General features: G+C 44.6%; 1 protein-coding gene across 4 annotated transcripts in view; it reads left to right on the top strand.

The window, feature by feature from the left end:
* Positions 1–5,788: 5,788 nt before the first annotated feature.
* The window catches only part of OSBPL3 (oxysterol binding protein like 3), a 203,989-nt gene continuing 195,511 nt past the window's right edge, over positions 5,789–14,266 (top strand). For all 4 annotated transcript variants that reach the window (XM_081244980.1, XM_081244977.1, XM_081244979.1 and 1 more), the window contains exon 1: positions 5,789–6,095. The gene's annotated coding sequence lies outside the window, so the exon portion shown is untranslated. The remainder of the gene's footprint in view (positions 6,096–14,266) is intronic.

The raw sequence follows: 14,266 nt of genomic DNA, 5'->3' as shown, positions 1-14,266 counted from the left end.
GAATCGTATGTAAACAACAAGGATCAGTGAACAGGGCACTGTCTTTGGTGAAAGCCACATAATACAAGTCCTAACAACACTGTGGAGAAATGAAGAGGTTAACACAAAGGTGAAAAACCCACTCTAAGAAAAGGTAAAAATATACACCCATTGAGGTTTCCTAGTGTTCATTTCTATAAATAGGGAAAGGTCTTTGGGAATTGGGCTATGGCAGGGTGGAAGCAGCCAAAGCCCTCCTCTAAAGTTTCATTTGATGTGTTTTGGTGGAGTTGATGTGGGCATTCTAAGGAATAGGGAAATATAAGGGAGAAGAAGGTAACATAAAATTAGTTAACTTATGATCTTGGCAAAACGGTAACTTAAGGGGATAGCATCTTTCTGATGTCAAGTTGCTATAAGATCATCTGTATGATCCGGGCAATTGAGCGGTCTCTGCCTCCTGGGCCTGTGATGGTGCCCACACCCCTCACCCCCACCCCACTACTGTCATTAAAGTTCATTTCTTTGGGATTCCCTTTATTTATTCAACAAATATTTGAAGGCCTAAGGCTGCTAGGTATTGACAGGCACTGGGAGATTAAAAACATACATGGTCCTCACCTTGTGGAATCTATAATCCAGTTAAGAGACAGAAATTAATCAGAAAAATCACAAAAGTAAATGTAATTACAGCTGTGATAAGTGCTAACACACACACACACACACACACACACAATTCAGTTCTAACAAGAGTGTAAGATAGAACAATATGACCTAATTGTGAAAGTCAAGGAGGACTTCCCTGAGGAAGAGATGACAGATGAAATGTAAACTAAATGAAGAGAAGGGAACCGCACATTCCAAGCCTAATATCCTGTGTCAGGAAAGCGCAAAGGCCTGGAAGCGGGTCAGTGTGAGAGAAAGAAAGGGGTGAGTGGGACGGGCGACATGACACAAGATGAAGTTGGTGGACACCAGACCATACCAGACCTTGAAAACCATGTAAGCAGTTTTGTCGTTATCCTAAGAGCAGTGATCAGATATGGGTTTTAAAAAATTGCTCTGGCTGCGGAGTCGACAATGGCTTTCAGGAGAGCAAGAGTGATTTCCTGGGAACTGGTCTTAAGTCAGCTGAAGTTTTCCAGGCAAGAAATGGTGGCAGCTTGGACTATAGTGGTGTTGCTGGTGGAAACTGAGAGGGGAATTTAGGAGAATTGATGAAGGACAAGACCTTCTGGTTTACCCTATAAAAACTGAAACACACCAAAGAGGATATAACATATAAAACCTTTTTCTGCCAACATACTTGTTGGAGATTTGAAGGAAAAGATATGGTGAATGCTGTGGCTTGGCTCATTCAGCTTCTAACCCAACCTCTCTCTAATGTGCCTTACTGCAGAGGCTGGAAAGCTAAAAATCGCATTTCCTAGCAGCTAGATTTGCAGGTGTGATCTGGAATGTACCAATCAGACGCATTCATGCAAGGTGTGAACTCAGAAATATGGTAAGGAAGGAGAATCCGGATTCAAGGCATACACTTTGCTGGTGGTTTGTAGCAGGAGGGGTGTGGTTCTGGCAGTTCTGCCAAGTCTTTCTGGTTTAACAGGCAGCCTCCTGATGGTGGCAGAGTGGCAGTAATCTTGGCAGCCCAGTTTGGTAGTGCCAGGCACATAAATGCTTAATATGTGTGGGCTGCTATTATAATACCTAGTATTTACCACAAATAGTACTAGGATGCTCATGTGCTATGGAGAGTACAGCTAAAAGATAATGGAGTGCTCAGCCTGACTTCTGAGGTAGTTCAGTCCTGAAGGAAATATTGTTTCATAGCTTAATGAATATGATGTTGGTGTCCTTTCACCCAATTTTGTTCCTTTTTAATAAAATATATACCTTATGTACAAGGTATATGTATGCCCTATGCTCCCACAGTATAATGTGCTAAAAACTGGTTCTGTCAATGCTTGGAAGAAGGTCAGTCTGTTGTCACTAAAGGTGAGCAATTTTCCTCTAGAACATTCCAGAAATTTTAAACATCTGATAAAAAATGACTGTTAGAATGAACTGTGACCTTTAGTTGCACTGATAGTTTCCACTTAAACTAAGCAGGAGCTGTGTCTGATTAAGGAAGCCTAATGATGTTGCAACTTGATTGTAATAAATAATTTTTGATCAAAAAGTTAAAAATGTCAGCAAAGAAATGCAGAAGTGACTCTCTGCTCCTAATTCCCAAAATAATTTCTCCCTTCTCTGAACACATTTTTGGTACCTCTCTTAGGACATTTTCTGTTTTTTAGCTTGTATTGTAGTTATTTATATCCATGTCTGGTCTGCCCAATATATGAAACTGTAAAAACGTTGAGGGCAGGGACACCCACTGATTCAACTTTGGATCTCTTAAAATGCCGGCTAACAATGATCCCTTACACAAAGGAGGAGTCTCTCTCTATTCAATGAAGGAATTGGTGAATTCATGTGCATTCCTCAGTCATGAGGACTAACACTTTTGAGAGAATGCTTACAAGGTGTTCCTATGCAACTAAATACTTTGATCCATTTTCCAGATAAAAGCAAAGGAGAACAAAAATGAATTAAGGGTATACAGGATGGTGGTTTACGTCACCGCTTCAGACAAGTGTTTGCTCCCCAAGTGGTAGCAGTGGCAAAAGAGAACACTTTAAGAGGGTAGGAGACCCAACATCTAATCACTCACAGGCTGTATGATTATAGTCAAGATACTGGAACTCTCTCCCCTTCCTTCATAAAAGGCATTGATGAGGTGATAATTCCTTCTCATCACATTTGTCTTGTAGTCACCATTCAAGAAGATTGATGCTCTAATCTTATGATGATTTAAGATTATTCTTAAAATGGCTTGAAGTTTATGTAGCTTCAGCATGGTGATTCAGCATTACCTGAATCACCTGCTGACCCTGCTCTATCAGTAGCTGCTTCCTAAAGCATTGTGTTGAGAAGGATTCTGAGGGCTTATTTACCTTATTTAGGCTAAGTGGAACCACAGCCTTGACTTCATTGTGATGTCTGGTGTGAGGCAGGGAGGGGAGTGTCAGTAAATAAGCCATGTCATCTCTGATCTAGTCCAATGCCTTCACTCCACAGGAAGAAAATGAGAATAGAAGCTCATGTCTTAAGTTTACCATGTTACAAGCATTATCCAAATTGCTTTTATATGCACACATTCATCTAATCCTTAGCCAGTCTTCAGAAGTTAGCATTATTATGATTCCTATTTTGAAGATGAGATTTATGGGAGCAAAATTTGCCTGAGGTTTACATTCTGGAAATCCATATCTTTAAGCACTTCCTTATACTGCCTCCTAATCTGTGGGCACTTACTATGTACTAGGCTAATGTTACTCAGCCAGGAGTGGTTTTGCCCTCCAGGGGACATCTGGCAATGTCTGGAAATTTTTTGGTTGTGGGAGGAGAGGAGGTTCCTTGAATTTACTGGGTAGAGGCCAGAGATGCTGCTAACCACACAGTACAGTACACAACCCCGCAACAAAGAAGTATTTGGCCCCAAATGTCAGTAGTGCTGAGACTGAGAACTCTGAGTTAAGCCATGTGAAAGTCATTTTTCAGACTGAGGATGAAACTCGTCCTGCCAATTACTGCCTCTCTTTTGCAGAAAAAGAAAGGTGCTCTCAGAATCAAGAAGTGGTCACCATAAGACAGGAACCCAGGTAGTCAGATTCTAGAGGCCTCCATTAAACTCCTTTATCATCATCTTCCTCTACTATGAAAACACGTCAACTCTTTTAACACCTACTCACCTATTACGAATTTCAGAAGCTAGGAACATTCAGCCAAGTGTGAACAATCTCCACCGTGGTGTGTGTTTCTCTAAAGATAAAAAGAATTTGTTCCAACAGTTCCAAGAGGGTCTTTAGAAGCTCTTACTATAGAACCACTGATCTCGCTGGAGTAGACATTCAGATCCTTGCTTTAAAATAAAACTCTGAAGAGAAAGCTAATTTTAGGACATAACAATCTTTTTCAAGAATAATTAGCTCTGTGTTGTATTCAACTTTAATTTTTTCCCTTTTGTTTTTAGGAGCTGGTGAGCCTGGAAGCTTATTTAGGAAGAGGAAATGAAACTGAAAAGACACAGTGAGATTCCTCTTTTTCTTGGAAGCAAGGCACAATATGAATATGAATAATTCTCATGCTGTCCAATTAACTGCCTCAAGTACAAATAGAAAAAAAATACACACTTGGTTATTTGGAAGAAATTGAAGAAAAAGCGAAGAACGGGATGGTAGTTTCAACAATAAAGCCCTATGCAAATAACTTCCTTTCGGATTTAAGGCTTGTCTCCCGAAGAAAAAGCAATGCTCATGAAACAGGGTGAGGGTGGGTGATGGAGAAAGTTAAAGAAATAAAGAGAAATAAAAGAGCTGGAAGCGGGGGGTGGGCGGGGGGGGGAATTGAGCTTCTCCTTCTGAGAGGAATTACCGAAAAATGGAAGGAGGGCTGGAAAACAACAGGCGTGGGCAGGGTGACTCCATGAGTTCAGAATGAATGGTCCGGGCGCCTGCCAGAAGCTTTCATCCACCGGGCGTTGGCCGGGTGCAGGGGGATGATTTAAGAACCTCCAAATCATTGGATTTTAAATCTTCTCCAATAAGGTTCTCCGAGTGCCAGTGCGGGCAGCATAACGGTGGGTTTGTTCGGCAGCTTGTCGGGGTCCTCCCGCCCTAGCTCGTCGCCTGCCAAATCCAAGACAGACAATCCCAGACATTCCGCGACCCCAGAAAGCGGAGAACCGAGAGCGAAGAATGAAATGCGGATAGCGTGGCTCCGGCAATAACCTCAGAAACCTTATTTGGGGTCGTCTAGGAGGCTGGAAATGTGTCGAGTGCCGCAGGTGGTGGGCGGCACTGGAATTTAATATTCTGGAGCCCCTATCCTGTGACAGGCAGCGCGCCTAGAGAGCCACACTCAAGGTCCAGCTCGGTGAGGTAGGTTAGAAGGATCTTCAGCGAGGTTACACACCTTGCATTTGCCGCTCCCTCTGCCTGGAACGCTCTTTCCGAAACGTCTGTGGTAGCTCCCCGGTTTAGGAGCTTTAGTGTGGGCTTTCTCGTCTATCACGGAGCTCCTGCATTTTAATTGTAACTGTGATGCTTTCTCTCCCCTTCCCTTCGCACATGAACTGCGTACAATAAACAACCACGCTCCCCTCATGTCTCCTCCTGGGACCCGGCACCAATCTGCATCACTGCCTCTGGATGTCGGGGTCACAGCCTCCCGCCGGATCCCATGGGGATTCTGTCCTTCGTCATCCCGTGCCTGCAATCCTCCCTTCTCCACGTGTTTTCTCCGTTCTCCATCCCTTTGCCTCGGTCTGAGTTCCTCAAGAGGTCGAATCCTCTTTGCCTGTTCGACCAGTGTGTCCTCCGAAAACTTGTCCTTTAACCAGCCCCTCATGCACCGCCCTCACTTCTTCCTCCCTCCCTGGCCCGGAAACATCGCTCTACGAACATTTATTGAGTGTCAAGGGCACGCATATAGCGCGCTGGGCCGCCGGGAACTCCTACCCCCGCCCAGAAGCAACTCTCACCTCCCTCCACCCTTTGCACCCGTCGGGAACCCGGCTTCCCACCTCTCCTGACTGCGTCATGGAATCGGTGCTTTTTCCAGGTGCATGGCCCCACCTCCTTCCCCGGGGGCGACTTCTGGTTGGTGAGAGTGTGAGTCACTCTGCCGTCCCTCCCGCCCTCCCCGCGTGGCCCCGCCCCAGAGCGGGCTCTGGCTCCTCCTCATCGCTCCCGCCCCTAGCTCCCCACTCCAGCTAATCGCCTGGCGGCGCGCGCGGAGAAGTTCTGGGCAAAGTACTGGGAACTGGCTGAGCGATAGCAGCGCACGCGAGCCGGGCGGAACAAGGGGAGCCAAGAGCCAGGCGGCCAGTGCGCGGCACGGGTTTTGGCCCGGGCGGCCGTAGGCGAGTAGCCCTCCCCGCCCCGTCTCCTGCGGCTGGTGAGGGAACTATCAGCTGTGCGTTGGTGGGGGACCGAAGAAGCCGGGTTTGCCTCCTCCCCCGTGTGTGGACGAACCCCAGAGCTAGGCGGCGTCCGTGGCGGCAGAGCGTGCAGGTAAGAGTCGGGACGCCCTCCAGGATGGCGCTGGGGTGTGGTGGGGCCCCGGCCCGTGGCGCGGGCTCGGAATGGCTGCGGTATGGGGAGTGCCGCCGGTCTCAGCAAGCCTGGAGTCTGCCTCCTGTCGCCGAGGAACAACCGGTCAGTGGGGGCAGCCCCGAGTCGCCCTCGGTGCCGGCCTCCCGGGAGTTAGGGCCCGAGTGCTGCCCACCCTGGAGTGCTACCCAGCCTGGAGTGCTGCCCACCCTGGAGTGCTGTCCTGAGAGGCGCGGTTTGGCCGGGATTGACGGCGCCGAGGGGTTGTCCTGGGCCTCTGGGAGGCGCGGCGCCGGGGCGGGAGGCACAGGAAACCAGCTTGATTGGGCCGAGCGCGAGACTTCACCACATCCGCGGGCTGGGGCGCGCCGGGGGCACCTGGGAGGCGCTCGCCTTGCAGGCTCCAGGCTCGCCCGCCTCCCCGCGCCCGGCCTGCTCCACTCTCCGGCACCCAGGCTGCGGTCTGAGGGCACTTGTCCCTTCGGGCTTCCCAGCAGCCTGGGAAGCGTTTGCAGCTTCTAGAGTCACTAATGGGCATTGTTCTAGATCGTCCAGATAGTTCTTAGGTCAGGGCGCGCCTCCCTCTTTCGGTAATGCAACTTGCCAGGCACCCTATGCACATTTGTACTCTCCCTCCTCCTTCTCACGAACTACCAGTCTCTTCTATAGTCAGGACTGTAAGATGAGGGGAGCTGTGAAGTTGTCGCTTTCGATGTGTCTCGGGATTGCGCTGAGGTGCATCTGACCAACGCCCCCCGCCCCCCCAACAATGTTGCCCTGACCCTCAGAGTTTGAGTACTGGGATGAGGGCATCTAGAAATGTTTTAAGCTGCAGCTGCAAAAGAGATCCATCCATAGACAGGTAAAGGTGTAGGTCTAACTTTTGATCACCCACACTCTACCTCCAAGCATCAAGGTGAGGTCCCCCTTCTGGCCCAAGGAGACCAACTAGGCAGGCCTGGGCTGAAATGCACCCAAGCTAAATGACCATCCCCTCCACCAACATACTAGCACACCACCCTGTTTGGTGTTCCTCATAGCACTCATCTCGTTCTGAAGTGATCTCCTTGGGCTGTTTACTGTCTGCTTTCCCTCACTAGAATGGAAGTTCCAGAAAGCAGACCTTATCTGTCTTGTCCATCATTCCACCCCCAATGTCAACAACAGTGCCTGACACACAGTAGATACAAAAGAAATATTTATGGAATGAATGATGAAAACTTCTTTGTGAAATATGAGGAATGGTGATCTCATAGCTGGTTTTGATTTTCCTGTTTATTTATCTTTTTTTTTTCTACTGGGAAATTGAACAAATACCAATAGCTACTATTAATCCAGCACCTACTAAGAGCTGGATATGTACTAGGAACTTTGTATATAGATCACCTCGTTAAACATTACAATAGTCTTATTAGCTAGGTATTTCTAACCAGATGCAAATTGAGGCTCCAGCAGGTTAACCAGTTTTCCCAAGATTATCCTGGCAGAACTAGAATTCCAGCTCATTTTCTCTCTATTGTGCTGGGCTACTTCCAAGAAACTAAAATGTGGTTTCCACTATTACAGCCAGTAGACATTTAGCTTTATTTATAATAAAAGCTATTGCTTAACCAAAAGATTTTATCATTACTGAGATTTAATTTCAATAATAGCTAATAATTATGCTGTAAACCAGATACTACCAGGCTGCCATAGGCTGTATTCTTTCATCTTCGCCATCTTGATGGCAGTGCTGTGAGGTTATCTCCATTTTATAGATGAAGAAACTGCAGCCTAGGTTCGGGAATCTGCCCAGGGTCAATAGTAGATTGCTGAGTTACATTTTTACTAATAGTCTTTCTGAGTGTAAATCTTTAGCTCCTTCCACTAGACTGAAATTTCTCCTGCTCCCACTATTTAATTAGATGTTAACTCATTATGATAGAGTTCAATGTTACAGCATATTAAAACCACCTGAGGGCTTCCCTGGTGGCGCAGTGGTTGAGAGTCCGCCTGCCGATGTAGGGGACACGAGTTCGTGTCCCGGTCCGGGAAGATCCCACATGCCGCGGAGCGGCTGGGTCCATGAGCCATGGCTGCTGAGCCTGCGCGTCCGGAGCCTGTGCTCCACAACGGGAGAGGCCACAACAGTGAGAGGCCCACGTACCGCAAAAACAAACAAACAAACAAACAAACAAAAACCCACCTGAGGTTGAGCTATAAACTTTCCACTGCCAATAACAAGAGTCTAGTTGTACTATTTTCTGAATTGTTGAGACTCTTACTGCCATTGATATTTGTGGATGAGTTTATGGTTTGTGGGCCTGGCAGATGAGGCACATTTAATGTAGGAGGAAAGGAAATTCTCCTTTCACCTGGATTTAAATTTACTTTCACCTAAATCTAAAGAGAAATCTGATGGGTTTTACCCAGTGTGGTAAATGAACTCTGAACACAGTAATGCTTTCTGCCTCTTAAGGAAAGTACTGGAAGACCAGTACCTCTGTTCCCATATGTAGAATGGAGAGTTAGAAACCACTACTAGTTCCAGAAGCTTCTGCAGCAACCTTTTGGCAAAATAACTACATTTCGACTCTTTGTTCTCTTGTAGTAAAACTGAGAGCAAGAAGTTAGCTAAGTATGTCATGGTTACCACCTGAAGAGCTAATGGCAAAATAGAGGTTGGGAAGAAATTAGAGATCCCTTTTTTCTTCTACTTCATTCCAGTTTTAGGGGTAGTATAATGTTTTTCCTTGCATGATGACCTGGATAATCCACGGTTTTATTTATACTGTGCCTCTTGGCAGTACTATATTTTCTTAATTGTTAATTCCATTTCAAGAGTTCTCTAGGACTTCCCTGGTGACGCAGTGGTTAAGAATCTGCCTGCCAATGCAAGGGACACGGGTTCGAGCCCTGATCTGGGAAGATCCCACATGCCGTGGAACAACTAAGCCCATGCGCCACAACTGCTGAGCCTGAGCTCTAGTTCCTGCGAGCCACATCTGCTGAGCCCGTGCTCTAGAGCCTGCGAGCCACAACTACTGAGCCCGCGTGCCACAGCTACTGAAGCCCGTGTGCCTAGAGCCCATGCTCTGCAATAAGAGAAGCCACCGCAATGAAGAGTAGCCCCCGCTCACTGCAACTAGAGAAAGCCCTGTGCAGCAACGAAGACCCAGTGCGGCCAAAAATAAATATAAATAAATAAATAAATTTATAAAAAGAAAAAGAGTACTCCAGGGAGGGTTGGAGAGTCCTTCAACCCAGAACGCCCACAGAAATGATGGAACTCTAAGGCACTGAGGAACTGGAGGCTGTTAAGTTGAAGGAGGCTTCAGAACTGAGAGTTGTTTGTAGTTGCCTGTGAATTCCTTTCCTGTCTACATATATTTTTAATTAATTAACTAATTAATTTATTTATTTTTGGCTCTGTTGGGTCTTCGTTGCTGGCACAGGCTTTCTCTGGTTGCGGCGAACGGGGGCTACTCTTCATTGCGGTGTGTGGGCTTCTCACTGTCGTGGCTTCTCTTGTTGTGGAGCATGGGCTCTAGGCACGTGGGTTTCAGTAGTTGTGGCACGCAGGCTTAGTAGTTGTGGCTCACGGGCTCTAGAGCGCAGGCTCAGTAGTTGTGGCACATGGGCTTAGTTGCTCCACGGCATGTGGGATCTTCCTGAACCAGGGCTCGAACCCATGTCCCCTGCATTGGCAGGCGGATTCTTAACCACTGCTCCACCAGGGAAGTCCCTCCTGTCTACATCTTATTCGTCAACTTTTAGCCCCCTTCTCTGGAAATGTCCTTCTTAACTTCCCAGTCACTACTGTTTAGACCATGTTTATACTCACCCCAGCTCGTATCTCTCCTCCCTCTTGTCTTTCACATCCATGCCTTCCAGTTGCCCCTGCAACATCTCAGCTCAGAGTCTTAGGGACTTCTCTACTGTGTCCTAACATAGCTTACATTGTCTCCTTCAGCCCCGCCTTCATATCATAGTCAGGTAAATTCTCTAGATCCTGTCATTATATTGCTAAAAATTCTTGAGTGGCTTATATAGTTAATAATAATTATAACATTAATAACAGCAGCAGTAGCTGCTGACCTTCTTGTGCCAGGTACTGTCATGAGTACCTTACGTGGATTTAAAATTGTGTTTAATCCTCAGAGCAACAGCAAAGCAGGCACTGTTATTATACCCCCAATCTCCGGATGAGACCAGGAGAAGTTAAGTTTGCAACTACTTTACAACTAATACAAGGTGGAGTTGAGACTCAAACCCCTGGTCCTTTCTCTCCCCATTTAAGGTAGACTCCTTAGCCTAAAGTCAGGATCCGGCAGCCTAGGCTCAGTGTCTGCCTTCACCCATTGTTCCCAGCCTGAACTGTATTCAGCAACAGGGCATTTTGCCTTTGCTCTTATACTGCTGTTGCCTAGAAAGCTCTTTCATTGCCTCTACCTGTGAAACCCCAGGTCTTTCAAGGCTGAACTCATAAACCAGTTCTGCCAGAATCATCTCTCTGAACTCAGTCTCTCATAGCATTAAAACACACACACTCTTCAGCACTTTTCTTCATACCCACCCCACACATTCCTCCACCCCAGTGCCTCCTGGCCTAGTTATTTATTCAAATGTATTGGCTCCCTTACTACATTGTAGATGCCTTGAAGGCAGGACTAGTATCTATTCCTTCTGTTTGTACCCCCACGTCGCTAAGCCTCATATGCTATCCATAGTAGGTGCACAATTAAAAAGAGAGTAGAAACAACTGTATGTGGTTATATGCTGTTAGAATATTTTGTGAAAAAAGTAATTGGAATGTGACATTTTGTTTCCTACTTTTTGATCCACAATACTGTAATACCTTCATCAATTTATGATGAAGCAATAGAAATCCTAATTATTTAAATCCATGAAAAGCACTTATTCTGGCTGTTTTCACCTTGCAGATATTGTAAGGAGATCTCAAACCCATTAAAAAAACAAGCATTGTCTGTAGGGTAAATATCTTGCATCTTATATACACTATTTTTTCATATATGTGGTAAAGTTGTTATTAAAAGTATATTAAAACTGTTATGGAATTGAAACTAAATTTTCATCAATGTTTTATTGATCAATGAATATTTCTCATTTTTAAACCTGATTTACTAGATCTTCTATGAATCATCTCTGGCTCATAGCTCATCACTTGGCTGCCTTGGGTGTTCTAGTCACACTGAACTAAATTCAGCTCCCCACCTGTATCGCCAGGGCCATGAATAATGTATTCTGGCCTCCCAGTTTCCGCGTGAAGTTATGTCCTCTTTACAACGTCTTCCTTCTCACCCATGTTCACCTGGCTGGTTCCCACTCCTCCATCACATTTCAGCCTGAATGTCACTTATAGGAAGACTTCCTCTGCTGCCTCCAAGCTGAAGTTGGCAAACACGCATGGCACTCTGTGCCTGTCTGTTTTGGAGGGAGCAGTTACCGTACTGTTGTGTAACTGCTGGTCACTTGACTGAATCTTCCGTGGAACCACTGACTCTCATTTGGCTTACATTAGAATCACTTAGGGATCTAAAAAGCTTTTCCCTACCTAGGCCCAACTCGCAGAGTTTCTGAATCAAGTGGCATGGGGTGAAGAGGGCTGGTCCCTGGAATTTTCTTTAAAGACATTTTCTCATTCTGTGTTATAGCTGGATAGTATTCCATTGTGTGCATGTAACATACTTTATCCAGTTACTTATTTTTTTTAATAAAAGCCTTATTGAGTTTTAACTCACATTTCATACAATTCACCCATTTAAAGTATACAATTTAGTGGGTTTTAGTATATTCACAGTTGTGCAACTGTCATGTCGTAATTAATTTTAGAACATTTTATTACCGCCAAAAGAAATCTGCACCCGTTAGCAGTTTCCCTACTCACCTCGCAACCACTGGTCTACTTTAAGTGTGTATGTATTTGCCTATTCTGGACGTTTCAGGAAAATGGAATCATGCTTTTATGTCTGGCTTCTTTCACTTAGCATGTTGTAGTTGGGTTCACCCCCGTTGTAGCATGAATCAGTGCTTCATTCCTTTTTATTGCCTAATAACAACCCATTGTTTGTATAGACCACGCTTTATTTATCCATTTGCCAGATGGAACTGGAATTTTTTTTTTAAACCTTCCCCAAACAATCCAACTGTGCAGGCAGGAGTTAAACCGGAAGTTCCTTTGAGTCTTGCTCACTGCTGTGTCTTGGGGCTAGAACAGTACCTGGCACAAGATAGATGTGTAATAAACATCTGAATGAATAAAGCATTTTACTAAAAGTATAACTCCTGTTATGCATCTGTCATCAAAAAACATTGCCAATAAAAAGAGATCCTCATAGTTGATTGATTAGATCCCGATTTGAACAAATCCACTGGTAAAAAAATATTAGGAGGCAATCAAGGAAATTTGAACATGGATGCAATGGTACTATTTTTAGGATTTGCTTTAAAATATCCTGGGAGTGGGGAGGGAGAATAGAGGAAACCAGGCTGTATGTGAGTTGACTGAAGCGGAGTGGTGAGTTCATGGGCTTTTTAATGCTTTTCCCCATCTCTGCTGGCCCCTGGGGCAGCCATTGGCTACATGTGGCGGTGGTGCACTTGAGGTGTGGCTAATCCTTGGTGAGCTGTACTGTAGGTATGAAATACACACTGAGTTTCCAAGAGTTCGTTTGAAAAAGGATGTAAAATTATCTCAGTAATTTTTTATTGTTTGCTTACATGCTGAAATGGTAACATTTTGGATTATTATAATACATAATTAAAACTAATTTCACCTGTTTTCTTTTACTCTGTAATTGGCGACTTAAAATTGCTTATATGGTTCATATTACATTTCTCCTGGACAGTGCTGCTGTACAGTTTTGTATACGTTTGAACTTTTTCATAGTAAGTTAAAAAAATGAAAGATATCTGAATTTCTTAAAAGTCTGGAGCAAAATATTTTTCACAAAGAATTCCTGTTATATGAAAAGATCGGAAAATATTGATTTGTTCCAAGATGATTCTTTGTTGAAGCTTATAGCAGGCAGACTGTAGCCTTCCAGTGTCATTCCTGGGCTTACTTCATCTATGTGAAAATTTAAAAATTCTTTTATAATAAATGGAAAAGCAACATGAAGGAGTAGAAGAATTGCTCCTTTAGTTATTTATCTGATTCTTTTGTTTTGGAGTTGATGAAATATTTCCTTCATCTTAGAAAAATATGGAAAGTGCATTGGTAATTTCATTGTTCTTAGTCACACTGTTTATACCCTGAAATTGAATTTTCGCTGGACTTGCTTTATAATCACTCTGCTTAAATCTGTTTGTTTGGGAGCCAGAATATGATTGTTTCTACACACCCCAAGACCCCTGGAATATGAGTGGAAAATGATTCTTAAATAATAATGATAATGTGTGGGTTTAAAGCTGAGAAACAAATTGCTTTCATATAAAATTTCTTTAGATGAGCGTTCTGTCGCTGTCTAGGTGTCTGTGTTTACTCACAAAAGAATAGCCGAGGTAATAAACCCAGCTCTCTGAGGGGGTGTAAAGCTAGATGGACAATACCAGAGGATATTCTTCCTCATCTGTTATTTCTGAGATCGTGAGACAGTGGACCTGAATTGAGAAATAGCTTGAATATAAAGCAGAACAGAATTAAATTGCAGAGAAGACCCCAAAAAGAGATCATCAGAGGATCTGTGACTGCCAGTATAAAATCAAGTTTACTCTTTTGTTTACTCTCTATGGTTAAAATATTAAAATCTGTTTGTTTTTAATGTTGTGTGGGTCAAACACTTCTCAATGTAACATTTCTCCACTTGTGTATTGAAAGATAGTACTGTGGGGGCTTCCCTGGTGGCGCAGTGGTTGAGAGTCCGCCTGCCGATGCAGGGGACACGGGTTTGTGCCCCGGTCCGGGAGGATCCCACATGCCGTGGAGCGGCTGGGCCCGTGAGCCATGGCTGCTGAGCCTGCGCGTCCGGAGCCTGTGCTCCACAACGGGAGAGGCCACAACAGTGAGAGGCCCGCGTACTGCAAAAAAAAAAAAAAAAAAAAAAAAAGATAGTACTGTGAAAGATTCCCTTACTTGTTTTCTATCTTGGTATCAAATGCTGTAATACAAGAAATTTAAAGTTATACTTTAA

This window comes from Mesoplodon bidens, assembly GCF_964165515.1.
Source record: "Mesoplodon bidens genome assembly, chromosome: 9".
NCBI classification, from domain to species: Eukaryota; Metazoa; Chordata; class Mammalia; order Artiodactyla; family Ziphiidae; genus Mesoplodon; species Mesoplodon bidens.
Note: the sequence above shows the minus strand (reverse complement) of the source record. Positions and strands in the feature narration are given on the sequence as shown.